We start from the raw sequence: 21,886 nt of genomic DNA on the forward strand, positions 1-21,886 counted from the left end.
AGAAAATAAAGATTCTGGGTTTAGAATATATATTAAATTGAAGACAGCTATTAGCCATCCAAAACGAAAATGTGAAGTAGGCAAAAATATAAGCATATCAAGAGTTTGGGGGGAAAAGCAAAGCAAATGAAATCTAGTTTATAGATGAGACCTATTGTCTACATATTTTATAATTATAAAGTTGCCGTGGGATTCCTGCCCATTCTCCCTACTAGGAAGTGTGTGGGACTTCTAAAGTATGTTTTCCCAGAAGAAAGCTTTATGGCTGCAATTGCTCTCAAGGGACCATTTTCAGAGTTTTTCTGATTATTCTGAAGTTTCATATCTTTATGAAATCTTGTGTCCACAGAGAAGGAAAACCTAAAATGACAAATAGTATAAGTTAGATATTTTTCTCTAGGACAAACTTGAGAACAGATAAAAACTACTTTCTTGGGCTGGGACTATAGCTCAGTGTAGAGCACTTGCCTAGCAAATATGAGGTACTGGATTCGATCCTCAGCACTGCATAAAAATAAACAAATAAAACAAAGGCATACTATTCACCTACAACTACCAGAAAAAAAAGAAGAAGAAGTACTTTCTTCAAAACAGGTTTGCTTCTCAGCCTGAACCCTAATATAATGGTCACTTTGGACCATCCACATGTACCAGTCATGTTTCAAGGGCTTAACATCTGCATGTTGGCAGAACATTTCTACAGAGAACATTTCTATTATCCCAAAAATGAATTACAAACTATCAGAACTGTTCTAGATTTTGCATTTAAATGTCAATTTATAAGTTATGGGACTCATTAAAAATGTGATTGGCCTTTCTTTGCTGGCTTCAACCCTGTCATATTCTGTATTAGTACCATCAATTTTAAAATGTCATGTATAGATGTTTTTTGTGAAAATGTTTCAAAGCCAAATCTGAATTCTTTTTTGGCCAAAGGAGATTGAAGAGCTCAACCAGTTCTGAATTTAAAAAAAAAAAAAAGAATGTTAAGTGTGCATTTAATTTTTGTGGTGATCTTCACTGTTCAAGAATTTCTGACAGTTCTTTCTTTCATGGCCCTTGGTTAAATTGAGTCATATGATTTGCTTTGGTCATTGAAATGTGGGTACATATCCTTCTTGCTAGAGGAAGACATCAATTCTAGAGCATGGTTTGCCATGTTATTTTTCCCTCTGCTACAATGAGTGGCAGTGTTTCTGTTGAAATCTCTGAGAGACTGGGTCCCTGAGGGAGAATCATGAAAAGCAGCACACAGAGCATATATGATGGGCAGGTCAGTGGCTGGTAGAATGAGTGAGAAATTACTTTGCTCTTTGTGTTAGTCAGCTTTTGTTTGATAAGGGTACAGGAACAACCAACACCCAAATTATAGTGGCTTATAATCACAACCATTTACAACTCTCTCTACGGGTCAGCCAAAGTGCTGAATCTCTACTTTATATTTCCCATCCAGGATGCAGACTTAGAAAGCAGACCTGATTTGACTTAGTGCTATGGAGGAAAGAGTCAGAGTGGAACCATACAATGTCTATTAAAACATCTGATTGAATGTGATACACACTGCAGTCATTCACATTCCATTGGTAAAAATAAGACAAATGGTTGAGCCTCAATGGGGTAAGGATATAAATTATTCCATAAGGAGGCACTGCAAGTCACATAGGAACCAATGGCAATGCATGATCTTCTGGGCAGGAAAAAAGTAATTTGAAGTTAATATAACCTACTGTTTCTTTGTCAGAGAATAGTTTATCCTTTCTAATACACATTATTAAATACCTCCGATAGGAAGCATTTATCAGTATATCAACTAAAAGCTATTTATTAACTACCTACTTATTGTCTAACAATGATAGATGTTGGAGAAAGAGTCTAAGTACCTACCCTTAACAGGCTAAGAGCAAGCAGATATAGTTATGTCAAGCCAAACTCAACCTTATTTCCCATAGATCAAGAAATTATAATATATCAAAAGGTCATTGCAATACTTCAGCAAACATTGCTTAGCACATATTAAGATGCCTGAAACTGTGAATAATGTTTGTTGGCTGAATGAATGCAAATGAAATTAGCAAGCCCTATAATACTCATCACTAATATATTAGATCCCAATTTGATTAGGAATAAATCATTTCATTATTAAGAATGCTTAAAACCAATACATCTTCCTCTCTATCTAATGAAGAGCTAGGTTAATTACCAGTCTGTCACAAGATAATGTGATACTCTAGAAAGTGTTATAGAAAAATGACTAGTAAAGCTATGAACTATCCTGAGAAATCTTGTGACATTAAGAAATTAACTCTTGCCATTTGTACACTGCAAGCAATAAGAAGTTCAGAAATAATTTAAATGGTTAAAAAATAAAATAAAGTAAAATCTAAAGACTTGCCTAAATACATGGCATTCAGTGGAATTCATCAAAATTACTAATTTAATGAAAAATTCCCACTGTGCTCAGTCTCCAATCCCTATTCTGCACCTTGGTTTGTGTCTTTCAAGAAGAGTTTTTTCAACAATACATTCATGCATCTAAAAAGTAAGAACTGAATACTTTTTACACAGGAAGCACTGAGGATAAATACATGATTATGACATCCATTATCTCTGCCCTCATTGAACTTCTATACAAGATGGCTGGAATATTGTGTTTTATTTTTATTGTGGAAAACAAATAAAATTTCATAGAAATAAAGTTCTAATTAATCTACACCAAAAAACATGTCAAAAGAATTTTCTTGTCAACCAAACTGCATGAGTTAGACTCAGCATATTTTGTCTTCAACTTTGGATAGCACAAAGTTGGAGACCAAAGTGCCATCCCTGTTGTGCATTTCAAATCCATGGACTTCATTTCAGCCATGAAGAATCATGTGTGTTTCCTCTATATTCAAAACAGAAATAGTAAAGATTGTAAAGTGGTATTCTTACCAAGCAGATAATTACTTTAGGTACAAACTCAGTGTTTATATGTATTCATCTTAGTTATTTTCTGAGCTTAACTCAGAAAATAACTCAAAAACATGAGGTGCTCTGAATAAAAAATATAAATAAAACATCAAAAAGACTGAAATATCAATAAAATCATCAAAGTGAAGATTTTTAAATGAAGTCTATTTTTAAATCTTTTAAAGGGCTTAAAGCACTGGGAATCAGGAACGTGATGGTTCTAACTGGTAAATTATGAAGGACTAATTCACAGAATAGCACCAAGCTTTCGCCTATTCATGTTAACCAAGTCACACACAAATTCTAGCCACTGGTATATATTTTACAACTCCATTCATCTAGTGTTCAGTTATCTGGATTTGTGGTTCATAGGAACCCTTTGCTTTGTAAAGCTGTTTTGCCAGATCTCCTACCATATTTTCTGTAAAAAAAAGAAAACATATATTAAGATGCAGTAAACATGTTTATGAACCTTGCCTTATATGACTGGAGATTGTGGAGCCAGTTAAAGAGGGATTTCGCACTGTAATTGCTCACAAAGACAAGTATTGTGTTTCATATAAAAAATGCTCCAACATATGTTGGAATTCAAAAATTATCATTCACTCAAAGGTGGAACAACAGTAATATATAAAAGAATAAGTATGGAATCAAAGTCATACAACCTGGATTCCTGTTCTACCATAATTAGAAATACCTTTATTGAGTCAGTTTCCTCATTTCTAAAGTAGGGATAAATACTGTGATGTGTGGCTAAGGATCTACTGAGAAAGATGCAGACCAAGTTAAAAATTCATATTGTAGACACATTATAAATATAAAATAGGCATTCTCATTATCATAAAAAGGAACACATTTGGGTATAAAGCTGTTAGGTATGGAAATTAAGCTCAGAAAATAACTAAGATGAATACATAGAAACACTGAGTTTGTACCTAAAGTAATTATCTGCTTGGTAAGAATATCACTTTACAATTAGATTCTCATTTGGATGGTTATGGATATTTAAAGGATACAGAGAGCTCAATTTGAAGAGAAAACTTCAAGGATTCGCTCTAAGGAGTTTTCTTCTCTTTGAATTAAACTCTAGTGAACCATGTGATTCTGCTGGGTGAACCTCACCTTAAGGATGGCAAAACTTTTATGAAATACAGCATAATTTTAACCTACTTATATCACAGTTTATAGGAAAGGACCATCTGGACAGTCTTTCTTCCCGGAAATCCTTAAAAATTTGATCTTCAAGAGACTAGAGTCCTTGATGGATAAGCAAGTATGGGGATAAAAGTACTTTTCATGATAGTTGAATTCTATCTCTGTTAGTTTCATATTTTGACTGCTATGGAAACTTTAAGGTGTATTAACTTCCATATGGGGCACAGGGAGTTGCTGTGTACGTAACTACATATCAGTAATTTAAAAAATCAGATGAGCTGAATAATGTACCTTTGCATATTTTTCAGGGATTAATTTTTGAGCTTTTGGGCACATCCACTTGGATGTGGATAAAGTGTTAGATGATATAATCTTTGCTATGTACTCAGTATATGAATAGGAAAAAGCTTGGTGCTGTTTGTGGATACCTAGGAAACAATACATAATATTTAAGAAGCATAAATATTGGGAATAATGAATAAAAAAAAAGCTATAGAACTCAGTTAAATGAGAAAGGTATTGGCTTGGATTTTTTATTCTATGATGTTCATTCTCTCATATGACTCAAATAAAACCAGTGAGCAAAGTTACTGAAATTCATTTCCTCAGATTTGAAACTCATATGAAATCTAATTCAGTAAGGGCTTATAATAATCATAAGAAGATTTGTTTGGATAGTTAGTCTTTTACCTCTTAATAGATTCACAACTACACTGCCAACCCTTCCTACCAACATTCAGGAACACACATACACACACACACACACACACACACACATACACAGTAAAATTAGTAGATGAGGTCATGAAGAAAAGAGAGTGAGACATTTACACTCTCCAAAATATATCCCTAAAAGATAATTATTATGTACAAAGGGGAAAAACGGAAACCTTACATTGGAGAAACTTGTGATCAAAGTCAACATCAACATTAATAAATGTATCTATATCCGTATGAGACCACAGGAAATTGAGAAAACATGGAATGACTTTGCAGAATGTTGGTGAAAGGTAGTTTGTCATTTTAGCATGTATCTTTTAATAGCATTATTGACCTATAAATTGCCTATCATAGAATTTACAATTTTAAAGTGCAGACTTGTGTGGTTTTAGTATGTTCCCAGAGTTATGCAACCATCACCATCATCTAATTTTAGACATTTCATCAACCCATCTGAAGTCACTCCTCATCCAGCCCCTAATGTCATAAAGTCTACTTTCTATCTAATGGATTTGTTTTTCCTGCATATTTAATATAAACAGGGTAATATAGTGCCAGGCTTCTTTCACTTAACACAAGGTTTCAAGGTTTATCATTGTTGTAGTATGTATCTCTCATTCATTTGCTTTATTGCAGAATACTTCATTGAATGGAAAAACCATATTTTGTCATCAATGGACATTTGTATCTCTTCTATTTTTTTTTGGCTGTGAGATGAATGCTGCTAATATGAACATTTATGAATAAGTTTTGTGTTGTTATATGTTCATTGTACTTGGGTACGTACCTAGAATTCAAATGACTGGATCACATAGTTCTCCTATGTTTAATATTTTGAGAAACTGCCAAACTGCTTTTCAAAGTGGTAGCAACATTTTATAATCAAGCCAGCAATGTCTGAAGAGTTTCATTCTCCGTATCATTTGAAAACTTAAAAGCATGCAATGGAGGAAGGATAGCATCTTCAACAAATGGTGCTGGGAAAATTGGAAATCCATATGCAACAAAATGAAACTGAATCCCTTTCTCTCGCCATGCACAAAAGTGAACTCAAAATGGATCAAGGAGCTTGATATCAAATCAGAGACACGGCGTCTGATAGAAGAAAAAGTTGGCTACGATCTACATACTGTGGGGTTGGGCTCCAAATTCCTCAATAGGACACCCATAGCACAAGAGTTAATAACTAGAATCAACAAATGGGACTTACTCAAACTAAAAAGTTTTTTCTCAGCAAAAGAAACAATAAGAGAGGTAAATAGGGAGCCTACATCCTGGGAACAAAGCTTTACTCCTCACACTTCAGATAGAGCCCTAATATCCAGAGTATACAAAGAACTCAAAAAATTAGACAACAAGATAACAAATAACCCAATCAACAAATGGGCCAAGGACCTGAACAGACACTTCTCAGAGGAGGACATACAATCAATCAACAAGTACATGAAAAAATGCTCACCATCTCTAGCAGTCAGAGAAATGCAAATCAAAACCACCCTAAGATACCATCTCACTCCAGTAAGATTGGCAGCCATTATGAAGTCAAACAACAACAAGTGCTGGCGAGGATGTGGGGAAAAGGGTACACTTGTTCATTGTTGGTGGGACTGCAAATTGGTGCAGCCAATCTGGAAAGCAGTATGGAGATTTCTTGGAAAGATGGGAATGGAACCACCATTTGACCCAGCTATTCCCCTTCTCGGTTTATTCCCTAAAGACCTAAAAAGAGCATGCTACAGGGACACTGCTACATCGATGTTCATAGCAGCACAATTCACAATAGCAAGACTGTGGAACCAACCTAGATGCCCTTCAATAGAGAAATGGATAAAAAAAAAATGTGGCATTTATACACAATGGAGTATTACTCTGCATTAAAAAATGACAAAATCATAGAATTTGGAGGGAAATGGATGGCATTAGAGCAGATTATGCTAAGTGAAGCCAGCCAATCCCTAAAAAACAAATGCCAAATGTCTTCTTTGATATAAGGAGAGTAACTAAGAACAGAGTAGGGACGAAGAGCATGAGAAGAAGACTAACATTAAACAGGGATGAGAGGTGGGAGGGAAAGGGAGGGAGAAGGGAAATTGCATGGAAATGGAAGGAGACCCTCAGGGTTATACAAAATTACATACAAGAGGAAGCGAGGGGAAAGGGAAAAATAATACAAGGGGGAGATATGAACTGCAGTAGAGGGGGTAGAGAGAGAAGAGGGGAGGGGAGGGGAGGGGAGGGGGGATAGTAAAGGATAGGAAAGGCAGCAGAATACAACAGACACTAGTATGGCAATATATAAATCAATGGAAGTGTAACTGATGTGATTCTGCAATCTGTATACGGGGTAAAAATGGGAGTTCATAACCCACTTGAATCAAAGTGTGAAATATGATATATCAAGAACTATGTAATGTTTTGAACAACCAACAATAAAAAAAAATTTAAAAAATTATGTTAGCCATCCTCATGAGCATAGAATGGCATATCACTGTCATTTTCATTCACATTTCTATACTGACTAACTATGTTTTTATGGGCCTAATCACCATTTGTACACCCTTTTTAGAAAAATGTCTTTTTATATCCTTTATCCATTTTTTAACTGGGTTATTTGCCTTGTTACTATAGAGCTGGAAAAATTCTTAATATATTCTGGATACCAGACCTTTATCTGATTTGTGACTTATAAATATTTTCTCTCATTCTGTGAATTGTCTTTCATTTGTCTGGATGGTATCCTTTGAAGTAAAAACAAAATTATAAAGGAGTCAAATTTATTTATTTTTGTTTGTTTATTGTGTCACTTTTGATGGTGGTGCCACAGCTAAGAAGAAATTGCCTAAACTAGGTCACAAAGATCTATTTCTCTTCTTCTAAAACTTTTGCAGTTTTAACTCTGCATGTAAATCTATGATCCATTTTTAATGAATTGTTCATGTGATATGAGATGGATGCTCAATGTTATTGTCATTCATTGAAATGTGTATAATAATGAATGAAATTGAATATATGTATGTGTATGTATACACTCACACACACACAAAAAAAAATCTCCATCTGTCCACATACCATCGGTTAAAAACACCTTTGTTCTAGTGAATTGCCTTGATATCTTTGTCAAAAGTCCTTGACAGGCTAGGTGGTGATGCTCAGTAGTAAAGTACTTGCCTAGCATACGTAAGATCCTATCTGTGTTCAGTCCCCAGGACCACACACACACACAAACACACACACACACACACACACACACACACATAATCAATAAAAGTGTAAGAGTTTCTGTTTGGAGTCTCAGTTCTTATCAATTAAGAAGTACATTCATCCCTGTGCCAGTACCACACTGCCATTATTATTGAAACGTCATAGTAAGTCTGACATCTGAAAGTGTGTTTTCTAATCTTGGTCTCTTTCAGGACTATTCTGGGGATTCTGGATCCTTTGCATATCCATATTAATTTTATAATAATTTTGATATATAAAGAAGATAAGATTTTGACAGAGTGTTCACTGAACCAATTTGGGGAGTGTTATTATCTTGATGATATTTACTCTTCCAATTTGTGAACTTAGACATTGTTTCATTCATTTCTATTATTTTTTTCCTTTCACCAATAAGCCTGAAATTCTTTCAAAATAAGTAAAACACACACTCGTGCACTTGGAGAAGAAAATATAAAAACCCTACTTGTGAAAGAAATATGTTAACATTTATTTTGCCTAGCTCCAAACAAAACTTCAGGCTACCATCATGCTTTATAATGAGATATTATCTTAGTTTTTGTTTTGGCCTTAAGTAAACCTAAGAATACTTAAGTTAATGAAATGTAATGTAAGCATGCATGTAATGTAAAACAGATAAATGCCATTAAATTATTTTGCAAATAACATATAGGAAAAACAGAGGCCAAATTCTGTTAGATATAATTCAAACTTGGGTTAATAAACCTCTAGCCAGGCACAGTGGCACAACATGTAATCCCCTGTGGCTTGGGAGGCTGAGTGAGGCAAGAGGAGCACAAGTTCATAACCAGCCTCAGCAACAGCAAGGTGCTAAGCAACTCAGTGGGACCCTGCCTCTAAATAAAATACAAAATAGGACTAAGGATGGTTGAATGCCTATGAGTTCAGTCCCTAGTAACATAAAAATAAAAATGAAATAAACCTCTAAGTTTCATAAGAAAAGAGGAAAAGGGTATATTAAATTTATTATCCAGATATATTGGTTCCTTTGGTTTTCCCAAATTTCTAATATGTAATATTTTACTGTTTTGAATGCTTATCATTTAAAAAATGGTTATCTTATAATTATGAATGATTAATACTTTCTTCTTTATGGTTCAAGAATTATGAAAAATAAAATAGCTATCCAAAACAAAAAAATATGAAAAACATGATTTTAAATGATATAATACCTTTATTCATTCAGGGAGTTGTCCAAGCAAAAGGGAATTTCAGATGAAATCTCACATAAGGTGAATATGTTTCTCTTACAGTACATCTTCTTTCACTTTATCATATTTATCCTTGATCAAATGCTATTACTGCCTATTCCCTTAGGGAACTAGAAAACTTTAATGTTTTACATTTTCTGCAGCCAAACCTGTCTGAAGAGAAATCTTGAGAAAAGAGAAGCCAGTCTCAAGAGCAGGGACTCAAATGATGCCTAATTAAATTTACACAAACAGATTAAAAAGATATGTTAATACTTTGTGTGCACTCAGTAAGAATCGATAAAAACAACTTAGATAATCACGATTTATAAAGTATTGAGAGATGCTACAAAATTCTACCTGCTGCTGCTCTGAGGATCATGGTGGCAGCAGCTCATGCACTGATGCTCAGTTTGGGTGCACAACTGAACTACTTGGGCAGCTTTTAAAAACCATTCAAATCATTCCATCCATTCATTAATTTCTAGTGGTTCTATCCATTCACTAAGTAGATATAGAGTATGGCTTGGGAACCATGCTTTTTATAGGTCCCGCAGGTGATAGTAGGATGTAGCAAAACTTGTCTGGAACAATAACCCTTAAACTTAACTGTGCATCTGAATCTCCTAGGTTCTGGCTGAAATGCAGATTCTAATTCAATGGAGCTGAACTAGGTTCTAAAATTGCATTCCTAACAAGCTCCAAGTTAATGCTTAAGTTTCTGGTGTTTATTGCTATACTTTTCACACACCAAGGTACGTAGAGAAATTGAAAGGAAAAATCAAATACAAAGTCCTTAAACATTGACCACTCTCTCCTATTGAATAGTGTCCCAAAGTACATTTGGAATTGGCTTCAAAACAAAAGAGGAGTCAGCAATTCCCACTAAATTACTATCTCCTCAGACAACTTGGATTCCTCATATTCTCAGATGATTCTGACAATACTCACTACTTTTTTAGATTCAGACTATTGCAAAACACACCAATCTTTCAACTACTGTGCATCAAAACCCATCTTCCAAACTGCCTTAGACCTTTCCACCCTTTTCTTTTTAATTCCCCTTAAATTCCATGCAGCCCAGGGCTAAATTTCCCTTACTTTTTTGTCATTATAAATTTTAGAAGGACAAAGGTTGTGTTCCATACTTTTTCTAGCAAAGGGTAATGCTCAATAAATGCTTGCAAAAACAAGTGGCCAAATATAGCTCAGATATTATACAGACACTGGAAAGGGCTTGGCCTTAGAAAAATGAATGGCTAACATATGTTGCTGTTTAATTTATACAATCTACCTGTGATTGAAATCCTATGCTATACTTTTTACAAAAATAGTAACACATGGTACCATTTGCCTGTTGGATTTTTCTTTGAGGTCTCTTGGCCACAAACACCAATACAAAACACATCCTGTGTTAGCATCAGACCTGAGAGTTAAGGCATTAGGGAGGTCCTAAGGGTTTCCCAAATGCTCTTCTTTATTTTTAATGTATGTATTTTTTAGTTGTAATTGGACACAATACTTTTATTTTATTTATTTATTTTATGTGGTGCTGAGGATTGAACTCAGGGCCTCACACAGGCAAGGCGAGTGCTCTACCGCTGAGCCACAACCCCAGCTCCCCTCAAATGCTCTTCTATTTATTAATTGAAATATAAAATTTTCTGATTTTGAGTTTCATGTTTTTAGCTTCTATGCTATGACTTTGTTAAAATGCAAACACTCCTGTAGGAGAATATTTCTAAAGTGTATTATTTGGAACCTGTGAGTGTGAATGAAGAATTTAAAACCTAGTTGGGAAGTTAGGCATAAGAAAGAGTACGCAGAAGAGAGTTCATGGTATAATTTTGTACACAGCAGTGTAAGAAAGACCTAATGTCTCCATTTTGGTTCTTATCAGGTGAATTAGATCTCCCCTTTGAATATCAGCTCAGAATAAAGCAACTTATTCCATTCAGATAGTTAGAATGTGCTTTGTGCCCACTATATGCACAGCTCTGTAGCATAATCATAATAAAATAAAAACTCAGTGAGGATGACATTGATCATGGATCTCAGTGAAGCATTCCAGAAGCTGGTCACATTTATGAGATGTTTAATATTATTTTTCATCACATGCCTCAATTTGATTTAGATAATCTTTACTTTTTTAACTATGCAAAGCATACTTTCTGTAAATGTTAATTTAATAAAGCTGATACATTCAATCCATGTTTAAGCAATTTACAGATTTGATTCAGTTTGGCTAGCCTTTTTTGAGTTTATTCCCTATTGAAAATGTCTACAGTTTAAGAAAAAATTGAAATTGAAGTAAAAAATTCTAGAACACATATACATAAAAACAGGATCCAAATCAATACTCACACAATCAATAATAAATACAAACAAGAGAGTCTCAGGAAGTTCTTAATTTTTTTAAAAAAACTACTAACCTGTGAAATTACTACCATTATCAAGATAGAAAGTATTTTTATTTTTATTCATTATAGTCAGTTCTCCCTCCTGTCTCTGAGCCAGGCAAGAATAGATCTCCTTTTGGATCTTCTATATATTAACTTGCATTTTCTAGAACTTTATATTTGTCAATATTCATGACATTTTCTACTTTAAATGGGTATAGTGTATATACATAGATTGTTCTTCAATACAATCAATTAAAAAAATAATAGGACAGGGCTGGGGATGTGGCTCAAGCGGTAGCGCGCTCGCCTGGCATGCCTGCGGCCCGGGTTCGATCCTCAGCACCACATACAAACAAAGATGTTGTGTACACTGATAACTAAAAAATAAATATTAAAATTCTCTCTCTCTCTCTCTCTCTCTCTCTCTCTCTCTCTCTCTCTCTCTCTCTCTCTCTTTCTCCCTCTCCCTCTCTCTTTAAAAAAAAAAATAGGACAAGTTTTAAAAGATTTTAAAAGTTTGAACTTTTTACTTAAAGTCCTGTTCACCGTACCCTGCTGTTGCTCAAGGGTCCTACCTTATACTTCTTCTCCAGGATTGATAAAAGCCTTTGCAGACACTAGCCATTGCATCTCTAGAAAGACTACCTTCCCTGCAGAGCCCTCAGGGATAATCTTGGTAGCCTAAGGTAAATGTTTTCCCATTTCCATCCCTATGTGTTCAATCAACTTAACCAGGAGTAAAAGGAAGCAACTAATGTATAATTTCTGCAGTTTTGACTTTCTGATCAAACTGCAAGATCAAACATGTTCCATAATCCCTCCTTCCCACTTGAAACACATACAGTGAATGATGACTCCTCTAATCTAAGGATTTGATTACCCATAATCTCAGGAAAGTGCCATCCAGTCATGGTTAAAAAATCTGTTTCTACTAATTTTCTTGTCCTGCTCTTGAAGTGGTGTCATGATTTCAGAACATAGTTCCTTGCTTTATATTACTGGTACAAAAGTTCTTTCTCATTGAGCTATTGCTGGGAATTAGTATTTGATAGAATACTAGAACTGATACCCCTATAGAAAATATAATTGTCAATCTTTTAATTAAAAATGGAGTAAACTTGCCTTGGGGTGATGTACTAATTCTACTAAGTAAACTGACCTTGGGGTGATGTACTAAACACTTGAAAAAGATGTAGTAAAAGAGCAATGAAGTTTATCTGAAGCCTTTTAGAATCATAATAGGAAGCATCTCAAAAAGATCCCAGGGATCATAGGTTTACCTCAATTCATACAGAAGACAGTCCTAAATGAGAAGCAAATCCAATTCTTAATGTTATAGGAGTGCTAGGTAATACAAAATAACCCCAGGATGAACCTTCTAGTTAATCAAAGAATCACTTTGAAATTTAATTTCTTTGGAATTCCAGGGTTTTCTATTATTTTCTCAAGTTAGCTTCATTTGTAAATATTTGTGATTTCACTCTCTCCCCTTCCTCCCTCTTATTTTTTAACATTGATACTATCGTCAACTTAAGAACATTGGCTTGTTACCCACATTTTTGCCAAGTTATGGAAATATATAGTTTTTTTTAAAGTGTAAATTTGGGGTGGTGAGAGCTGATGAATCTCATTTCATTATGATGAAACACCTTTGCTATCTTGACATTTCGTGCTCACATAATTTCTCTGAAATATATCACTAATCTCCTCAGAGTCTTGTACTAGCATACTAGTATATTGAGGAAGCAAATATTGCAAAGTTGCCAAAAGACCAATTCCAATCTAATTAGGACTCGCACTGCCTCAGTGAAGGCTACATAAACATTCTGTTAATATTCACAGCGGCAGCTCTGTCAATAACTCCCCCAGAATCTTCAAATTTATAACAGAAATCAGCAAACTATTGATTCCCTTACTCTGATAGATCTACCCAGATTCACTGTCTTCTTCCTCTCACCTCTGCCCCAATAAAGGGCAAAAATGCCAGTTACTCTAATTGGCTCCTAAACACTGAAGGATTATTATTAAAGTAGGGCTGGCATCCTTGATCATTAATTATAATCTTGTGCACATATGCAGTGTGATTGCAGGAAATAATCAGCTTTGTCTGCCAAATTGGCAACATTTAGAAACTAATTTGTTATGACACAGCATCAAAGATATTTAAACAACAAACTCAAGGCTCTGCTGCTCTGCATACATTGTTAAAATATCAGATAACATCATTAAAATCAGTTAACATATCCAGAGGGAGGTAGTATATATCCTTAAACTTCCCTTCCCTTCATACGATATTATCAAAAATAATTTTACATGCTCCCCTAATTCTAGAGTTCAAGTATTAGGAACTCCCCTCTCCAGAGTGACTGACACATAGCCTGAGAAGCAGCTGTCAGTCCAGAGTGACTGAAGTGGGCATTGGAAGGTTGATTCTACTAGTGTCAAGGATAAAAATTACCCAGGATTATTATTTTTCTGTTGGGAATTGTTAGAATGCATTTACCCACTTGATTCTTCCTGGAGGGAGGAATCATAGAGGCAGATTGATAACTCTGGGGTGCATCACATGAAGGAGAAGGGGTGGTGTTAAGGAAAGCTTGCTAATTCTATGCCCAAGTTTGGCCAGTTTCCTCCAGAGGAAGCACACTCAGTTTGTGAACAGTGCCATGCACCTTGAGTGTCTCTCTCCCTTCCGCTAACAACATTTTACCCTGGATAGCAGCACAATTGTTCTGAAGCAATGCTGCCACCAGTTATTTAGGAAACTTTCTAATTTAGAGTCTTTCCTTCACCATTTCCTTTCATCTCCTCCACTGAATCAAGCCCAAATTGTGTGCTTTATCCTTGCCAAAGTTCCCTATTTTAGCATCCCTCCTCAAACACACAGAGATATAAATTATTTATTTATTTATTTATTGCATTAAAATTGTATAACAGTTTCCAATTATGAGTCCTGATTAGAAAATATTACTATCGATATTTTGATACCAAAAATAAAATAGCTAAGCATCAAATAGTACCAATAATATACTTTTATAAACAAAAGGCCTAAGTGTTTGTTGGGGCAACTCTTTTTCCCCATTCATGATGCTTTCTTCTAAATGACTGCTTTAGTCAGTTTTTGGATTGCTGTGACTAAAATACCCAAGAACAAATTAGAGGAGATTTATTTGAGGCTCACAGTGTCAGAGGTCTCAGTTTATACAGGGCATACCATGGAGGAAGGGTCCAGTGCAGGAAAGCTGCTTCACTCATGGTGGAGTCAGGAAGCAGAGAGAAAGAGAGGAAAGAGGACCACATGGAAGATGCACCCCTCCAGGATATGCCCCCTATAATCCACATCTTCCAGCTACATGGTACCTGCCCAGATTACCATCCAGTCATTCAAGTTAGGAGTGGATGGATTAGTTACAGCTCTCACAACCTAAATCACTTTACCTCTGAACATTCCTGCATTAACAGAAGATTTTGGAGGACACCTCATTTCTAAATCATAAGAACATTTATATATTTTTGTCTCTCCTAACCCTTTTATTTACTGCATCTTGGTTGGGGATATAAGCGTGGAGAAAATAAACATGGCTTATATATCCAGACCCTCCTTTCTCTCTCTTGAGGCTGAACTATCCACGGAAGAAGCTGTTTTCTAGTATTCTCCCAGAGCAGCTCTCTGCCAACCTTCAACTAGCAAGGTTCCTGCCTGAGTTCAGTGGTAAATGTCATGGGTTGGTTGGTGCTGCGGTTGGAATGGGCCCCCTCCAAAATTTATCAGTTGTCAATGCGATAGTGCTAAGTAGAGACTGTAAGAGGATTAAACATGAGATTCCTCCATCATGAATGGGATAAACCCTAAAAAATAATCTTTACACAACATTTGGTTAACTTTCCCTTTCCAATTTTCCTCATGTGAGGAAACAGTAAGAAGGCCATTACCAGAGGCAGACACCTTTATCTTGGATTTCCAGACTTCAGAATTTGACAAATTTTTTATTTTTATTAGTTATCCAGTTTGGGGTATTCTGTTATAGTAGCATAAACCACTAAAATAGCTGGCAAGTCTTCCTAAATTTTGGAGCATATTTAGCAGACCAATTTGTCTCTCCAACCAAGCGAAGTCCACCAACTTAACATTTGTCAGTAACAAAAGTGACATTCTGATCCCTGTTGGCCTTCCTTTTGTTTCATTTCAATTTTCCAGAAAACTGGCAAGTAAATAGGATGCTATTTGTTAGACATCCAAAGATATTAGGACATTTGCCAGATTATCCTTAAAGAATAAATAAAAACAAATCAGTGAAATTTGGAAAAACAAAATATAGAGAAATACATAGTGCAGATAGGACCTTACTAGAATACCAAGAGACAGCCACTGTCTAGGGAAGGCTAGACAGTTCACTAACCCGTCTCACACTAAGCTATGCCCTCCAGCTTGCATTTTATTAGTAAAGAAGTTTACATTTGACCTCCATCTGGCACTGCTTTTGTTTTTCCTTCAATCTTCTTTCAGAACTTGGCTGGGAAGAGGCATTCAATGAGTAGAAGTTAGAATAATTAGAATAATAGTGAAGAAAATTTATTGAACTAGCATGCAATTTAATCAAATCCTTTTATTTTCTTCATTTTAAGTAACAAATGGGCAAGGTTTCTTTCATACACTCATCATCTCTGCTTAGTTTGTTACCACTACATTATTCTTGATAAGGTGCTAAATAGTTTAATGGTCACCTCTTGCCAGACTTTGCTGAATCTATTTCTTTCACCAACTGGAGAACCCACTTGGCCATGAAACTACTCTTTATCTACACTCATTCCCTATGAGATCTCACCCAATTCGCTGGCTTGAAATATCAGCTCAATGCATTTCTCCAAACATAATCTCTTTCTTGAAATACATACTCATGAGGCAAATGCCTAAATAATACTTCTATACAACTAATCAGTATCTGCGACTTAACATATCCATAACTGATATCCAGATCTTCCTGTTCAAATCTGCTCCGTGTACCCTGTGATTAAACCTTCATGAAGTGATCCAAGTAAAACCACCTGTGGAGGAGAGCCAGCCCCTATAGTTCTCAGCCTTTGCCAGGTCTGCGACTGAGCCCTCTCCTAGCAAGCCAGTCCCCAGAAGAGCACCTAGCTACAAGTGAGTCACCAGCCACCATGATGCAGAGCCAAGATGCCCCAGCTGAGCCTTTCCCAAATGGGCAACACAAAGAACTGTGAGCAAATCAGTGGTGGCTCTTTTAAGACACTGTTTGGGGGTGGTTTGGGAAGAGCAATAAATATCTAATACACTTCCTTAGCGTGATCACTTAGAAACCTAAATCAAACCTGTCACTCATCTACTCAAAGGGTTTTGGAGACTTCTCCTCACAGTTGGAATAAAATCCAAAGTCTGAGCCATGACCTTAGTTTTTAAGACCTCCACTATGCGGTTTCTGGCTCTCACTTGCTGTCATCCACCAGACTTCAGTCATCTTGACCTCCATGTGGTTCCTCAAAAAATACAAGGCACAGTGTCACTCAGGGCTTGTGCACAGGCTAATGTCTCCCTATGGAAACCCCTTTATACCTAGTTTTTTTCTTTACTTCACAGGTAATATCACTTCTCCATCAGAGCATTTCCAGAATACACTATCTAAAACAAATACAAAAGCAAACAATAACAAGATAAAAATAATAACATAAAGGCTTGGACTCCCTCTCTTCTATTACCCAGCTTTATTTTGATTCATCACACATAGCTGAACTTGATATCATAAGATCTTATGTTTGCTTATTCTCTCCTTCAGGAGAATATGTGCTCTTTTTTTAATTTTTTATTGGTTATTCAAAACATTACAAAGATTGCAGAATCACATCAGTTACACATCCACATTTTTACATAATACCATAATAGTAACTGTTGTATTCTGCTACCTTTCCTATCCTCTACTATCCCCCCTCCCCTCCCCTCCCATCTTCTCTCTCTACCCCATCTACTGTAAATCATTTCTCTCCTTATTTTTTTCCCATTCCCCTCACAAACTCTTATATGTAATTTTGTATAACAATGAGGGTCTCCTTCCATTTCCATGCAATTTCCCTTTTCTCTCCCTTTCCCTCCCACTTCATGACTCTGCTTAATGTTAATCTTTTCCTCCTGCTCTTCCTCCCTGCTCTGTTCTTGGTTGCTCTCATTATATCAAAGAAGACATTTGGCATTTGTTTTTTAGGGATTGGCTAGCTTCACTTAGCATAATCTGCTCTAATGCCATCCATTTCCCTGCAAATTCCATGATTTTGTCATTTCTTAGTGCTGCGTAGTACTCCATTGTGTATAAATGCCACTTTTTTTATCCATTCATCTATTGAGGGGCATCGAGGTTGGTTCCACAGGACACCCATAGCACAAGAGTTAATAACAAGAATCAACAAATGGGACTTACTTAGACTAAAAAGTTTTTTTCTCAGCAAGAGAAACAATAAGAGAGGTAAATAGGGAGCCTACATCATGGGAACAAATTTTTACTCCTCACACTTCAGATAGAGCCCTAATATCCAGAGTATACAAAGAACTCAAAAAATTAAACAATAAGAAAACAAATAACCCAATCAACAAATGGGCCAAAGACCTGAACAGACACTTCTCAGAGGAGGACATACAATCAATCAACAAGTACATGAAAAAATGCTCACCATCTCTAGCAGTCAGAGAAATGCAAATCAAAACCACCCTAAGATACCATCTCACTCCAGTAAGATTGGCAGCCATTATGAAGTCGAACAATAACAAGTGCTGGCAAGGATGTGGGGAAAAGGGTACTCTTGTACATCGCTGGTGGGACTGCAAAATGGTGAGGCCAATATGGAAAACAGTATGGAGATTCCTGGGAAAGCTGGGAATGGAACCACCATTTGACACAGCTATTGCCCTTCTCGGACTATTCCCTGAAGACCTCAAAAGAGCGTACTACAGGGATACTGCCACATCGATGTTCATAGCAGCACAATTCACAATAGCTAAACTGTGGAATATGTGCTCTTTAAGGGAGGAAATATTCTGTTTTTCTCCCAACACCTAGAATAGTAGCTGGCACAGTCAGTCAACTGTGGGAATGAATGAGTTGTGTAGAGAGGCTGGAGCACAGAGTGAAGTCTAACAGTGGGAAACAAGCAACTGCCCTACTGAGAGAGGGCCTGGACACTGTCAGTGCTCTATCCACATCTCCTGGGATCCCTCCTCCCAGTCTGTGTGCCCATTCCCTGGATTCTATGCATTTTGCTTCACTGAGTTTGCATTCGCAACCTTTTTCTGATGATGTGGGTTGGGTTATATTCTTTATCTGCACATGCCAAGAGCCAGAAATGCCTGAGAGTTTATATATTTTCCAGGTGGCTCAGAATGACCAAGAACATAAAAGCCAGCCCAGCTCCCTTCCCTCAAGGTGGAATGAAATTGGAGATGTAATGGATGCTCCAGAGTTTCTGTGAGATCCGACTGAGGCTGTGGCTTCATGAACTTGCCTCAGATCTTTCGCTCCCTCTTCCTGATTCCTCAACTATACAACCAGTTTCTCCAGGTCCCATTTCTTTTGGAAATGACATGAAACCTTTTTCCACAGTCTGATTTTGAGAAATTAACCTAAAGAAAAGAGTCCTTCCTTAAGACATTGTATAGGTTTTGAACAGCTATAAAAACTTACATTGGCCTATAAGTATGCCATGCATGATGGTATCATTGAAATGATATTTAAATATTTATTATGTTTGCAAAATTGGAAACCTGGAACTTCATGGGTTAATGTACAATGGAAAGTCATTTATGATCTCTGCATTAAAAAAATGCTATTGGGAAATATTTATTGGATGTTAAGTGCTCAGCTCTAAGTAAAGAACTTTGAATTAATTGTCTTTTTAATCTTTACAATTCTTCTGTGATGACTATTTATATTTAAAAAGTTTTCTCAAACAACAATATATAGGATTACTAACTGCAGACTAAGAGACTGTTGAGAAGACTGCTGCAGTCATGTAAGTAAGACAAAACAGGTACTTTAATTTTATCAATAGCAACAGAAATAGGAAGGCCAACATCAGAATCTAAAGGAACAGAATTTGCAATCAGCCTTGTCATAAGTAGAAGTTCCCTCAAATTCTATTCACCTTAGTTTTCTCAATTGTGAAGTCAGAGATTTGAAAACAAGTTAGTTCACAAGATCCTTCCTGTTTAGAAAGTCTCAGAAGAACACTGAGAATGAAATCTTTGAGGATAAACTGAAACTTTTGAGTCTTCTCATAGCATAGTACAATGCAAAGAATTGGGGCTGCAAGGCAGGTGGTACTCAGGTAAAGATTCATGTTCAGATTTTGACCCTACAGAAGTTTCTTAAAATTGCTGAGCTCCAGTGTGCTTTCTGCAAATTAGGAATATCTACCTTACAGGGTTGTTGTAAAGTTCAGAGTTCTGTGAAAAATACTCAAAGGATGTCGGGCAAACACTAAAAGAATTTATTAATTTGTAACTTTATCTCATTTTCATTTCACTGAATCTAATTTCCTCTAGGTCCCTTTTTAAAATAAAAAGCCTCATTACATTTTGGTCTTTTATTGTTTTCTTTAATTAGAAGTATTAAAGAAAATTTCTTTCTCCTAATTTTATTGTAAAATGAAATCAAAAAATTATACTACGAATTAAATAGGATTTTGAAGGCTGGACTGGGAGACCAACTATCAGTTTTAATATTGTATCTATGTGAAAACTCAAGATTCCTGATAAATGACTTTCAAACAGATGTTCAGATAGGACCAATTTCTTAATGGAGAATTTGCTATAAATTTACAAATAGTATCAAAGATTCAGAAATATACTCTCATGCCACCATGGGACTGCTATAAGAGACAATTTTTATGAATTCAGGCTCAAATGTTGCTTACTAGAAGTTAAAAAAAATAAAGAAGAAATGAAAAGGACAAGAAGTAAAAGTAAGAGAAATAGGAAAGAAATCCAGTCCTTTCCAAAACAGCCATTTTACAAGGAAATCAAAAGAAGGTATGAATTATTTGAAAACTTTCCAAACTGTCAAGGGCAACATTTTAATTCATTCCTTATTTCTTGCTAATATTACATATGATTTTGGCAACTTGATTTGGACTGAGACTGAATATGGTATTCAATAGTCAATAAGAAACACCTCATTTTGCAATTTGATTTCTTTCAGTAAAATCCATAGAACAATAATCCTACATCTTAAAGAGATTAACCCAAATGATCTCTAGATAAAAATAACTATTTACTATAAAATTCTTTATCTTCTGTTATTCTAAAATACATAAATTGATAATAACAAAACAATTGAAAAACAAACATTATTTTAACCAAAGACTCTTTTAATTGGCTTTGTTACTGAGATTTCTTTTTCTTTGTTACTCAGTGTACTATCAAAAATGTACTTCAAACGTCAGGGAACCAATTAAACACTTGGAGAAAATATTATTGTTAATTTAGTGCCCTACCATCATCTTAAAATGTTTTACCTAAATACTTTGAAGCAGTGTTTGTTTTTGTTGTTTTGTTTTTGTTTTATTCTTTACTCTCCCTAGAGTTATATATAGTTGAGAAATTCTATTGTAAATTTTTATCTCAATTTACAACATACCTCAACAAAATTATATTTGATTCATCTTTAAGTGGTTACATACGGTATTCAAGAGGTCATTATTTCATGCTATGAGAAACCCAAATTTCAAAATTATGTGGCAGAATTCTTCTTATAAAAGTTTATAGATTTGAACAAAGAAAATCATAAGCAGATAATAAATATAGAATATATTCCGAGTACTGTAATATCATTCCAAGATGATCACTATAGCATGCTATTACTCAGGAATGAAATCACTTGGAGATAGCTTGTTCATATGATTATTATTTTAAGTAGATACTGCAGAAGATTTCCCAGTATACAGTCCCACAATAACACATGAGAGTTCCGTGTGGTCTACCTCTTCACCAAAATTTTGTATCTTCCATCTTTTTAATTTTGGCCATTCTGGTATAAGTGTAGACATGTCATATTGTGACATGTGTGATGTTTACATTCCTTGCTAACTGATGATGCTGGACAACGTATTATATATACACTTACTAGCCATCTGGATATGCTTGTACCACTTTCTCTCAGGCTGCCTTCTTTCACTGTTATTCATAGGAGTTACATATTCTGGCCTCAGGTCAGAGTTTTGTTTTGT

Source organism: Callospermophilus lateralis, chromosome 14, assembly GCF_048772815.1.
Source record: "Callospermophilus lateralis isolate mCalLat2 chromosome 14, mCalLat2.hap1, whole genome shotgun sequence".
Classification (NCBI taxonomy): domain Eukaryota; kingdom Metazoa; phylum Chordata; class Mammalia; order Rodentia; family Sciuridae; genus Callospermophilus; species Callospermophilus lateralis.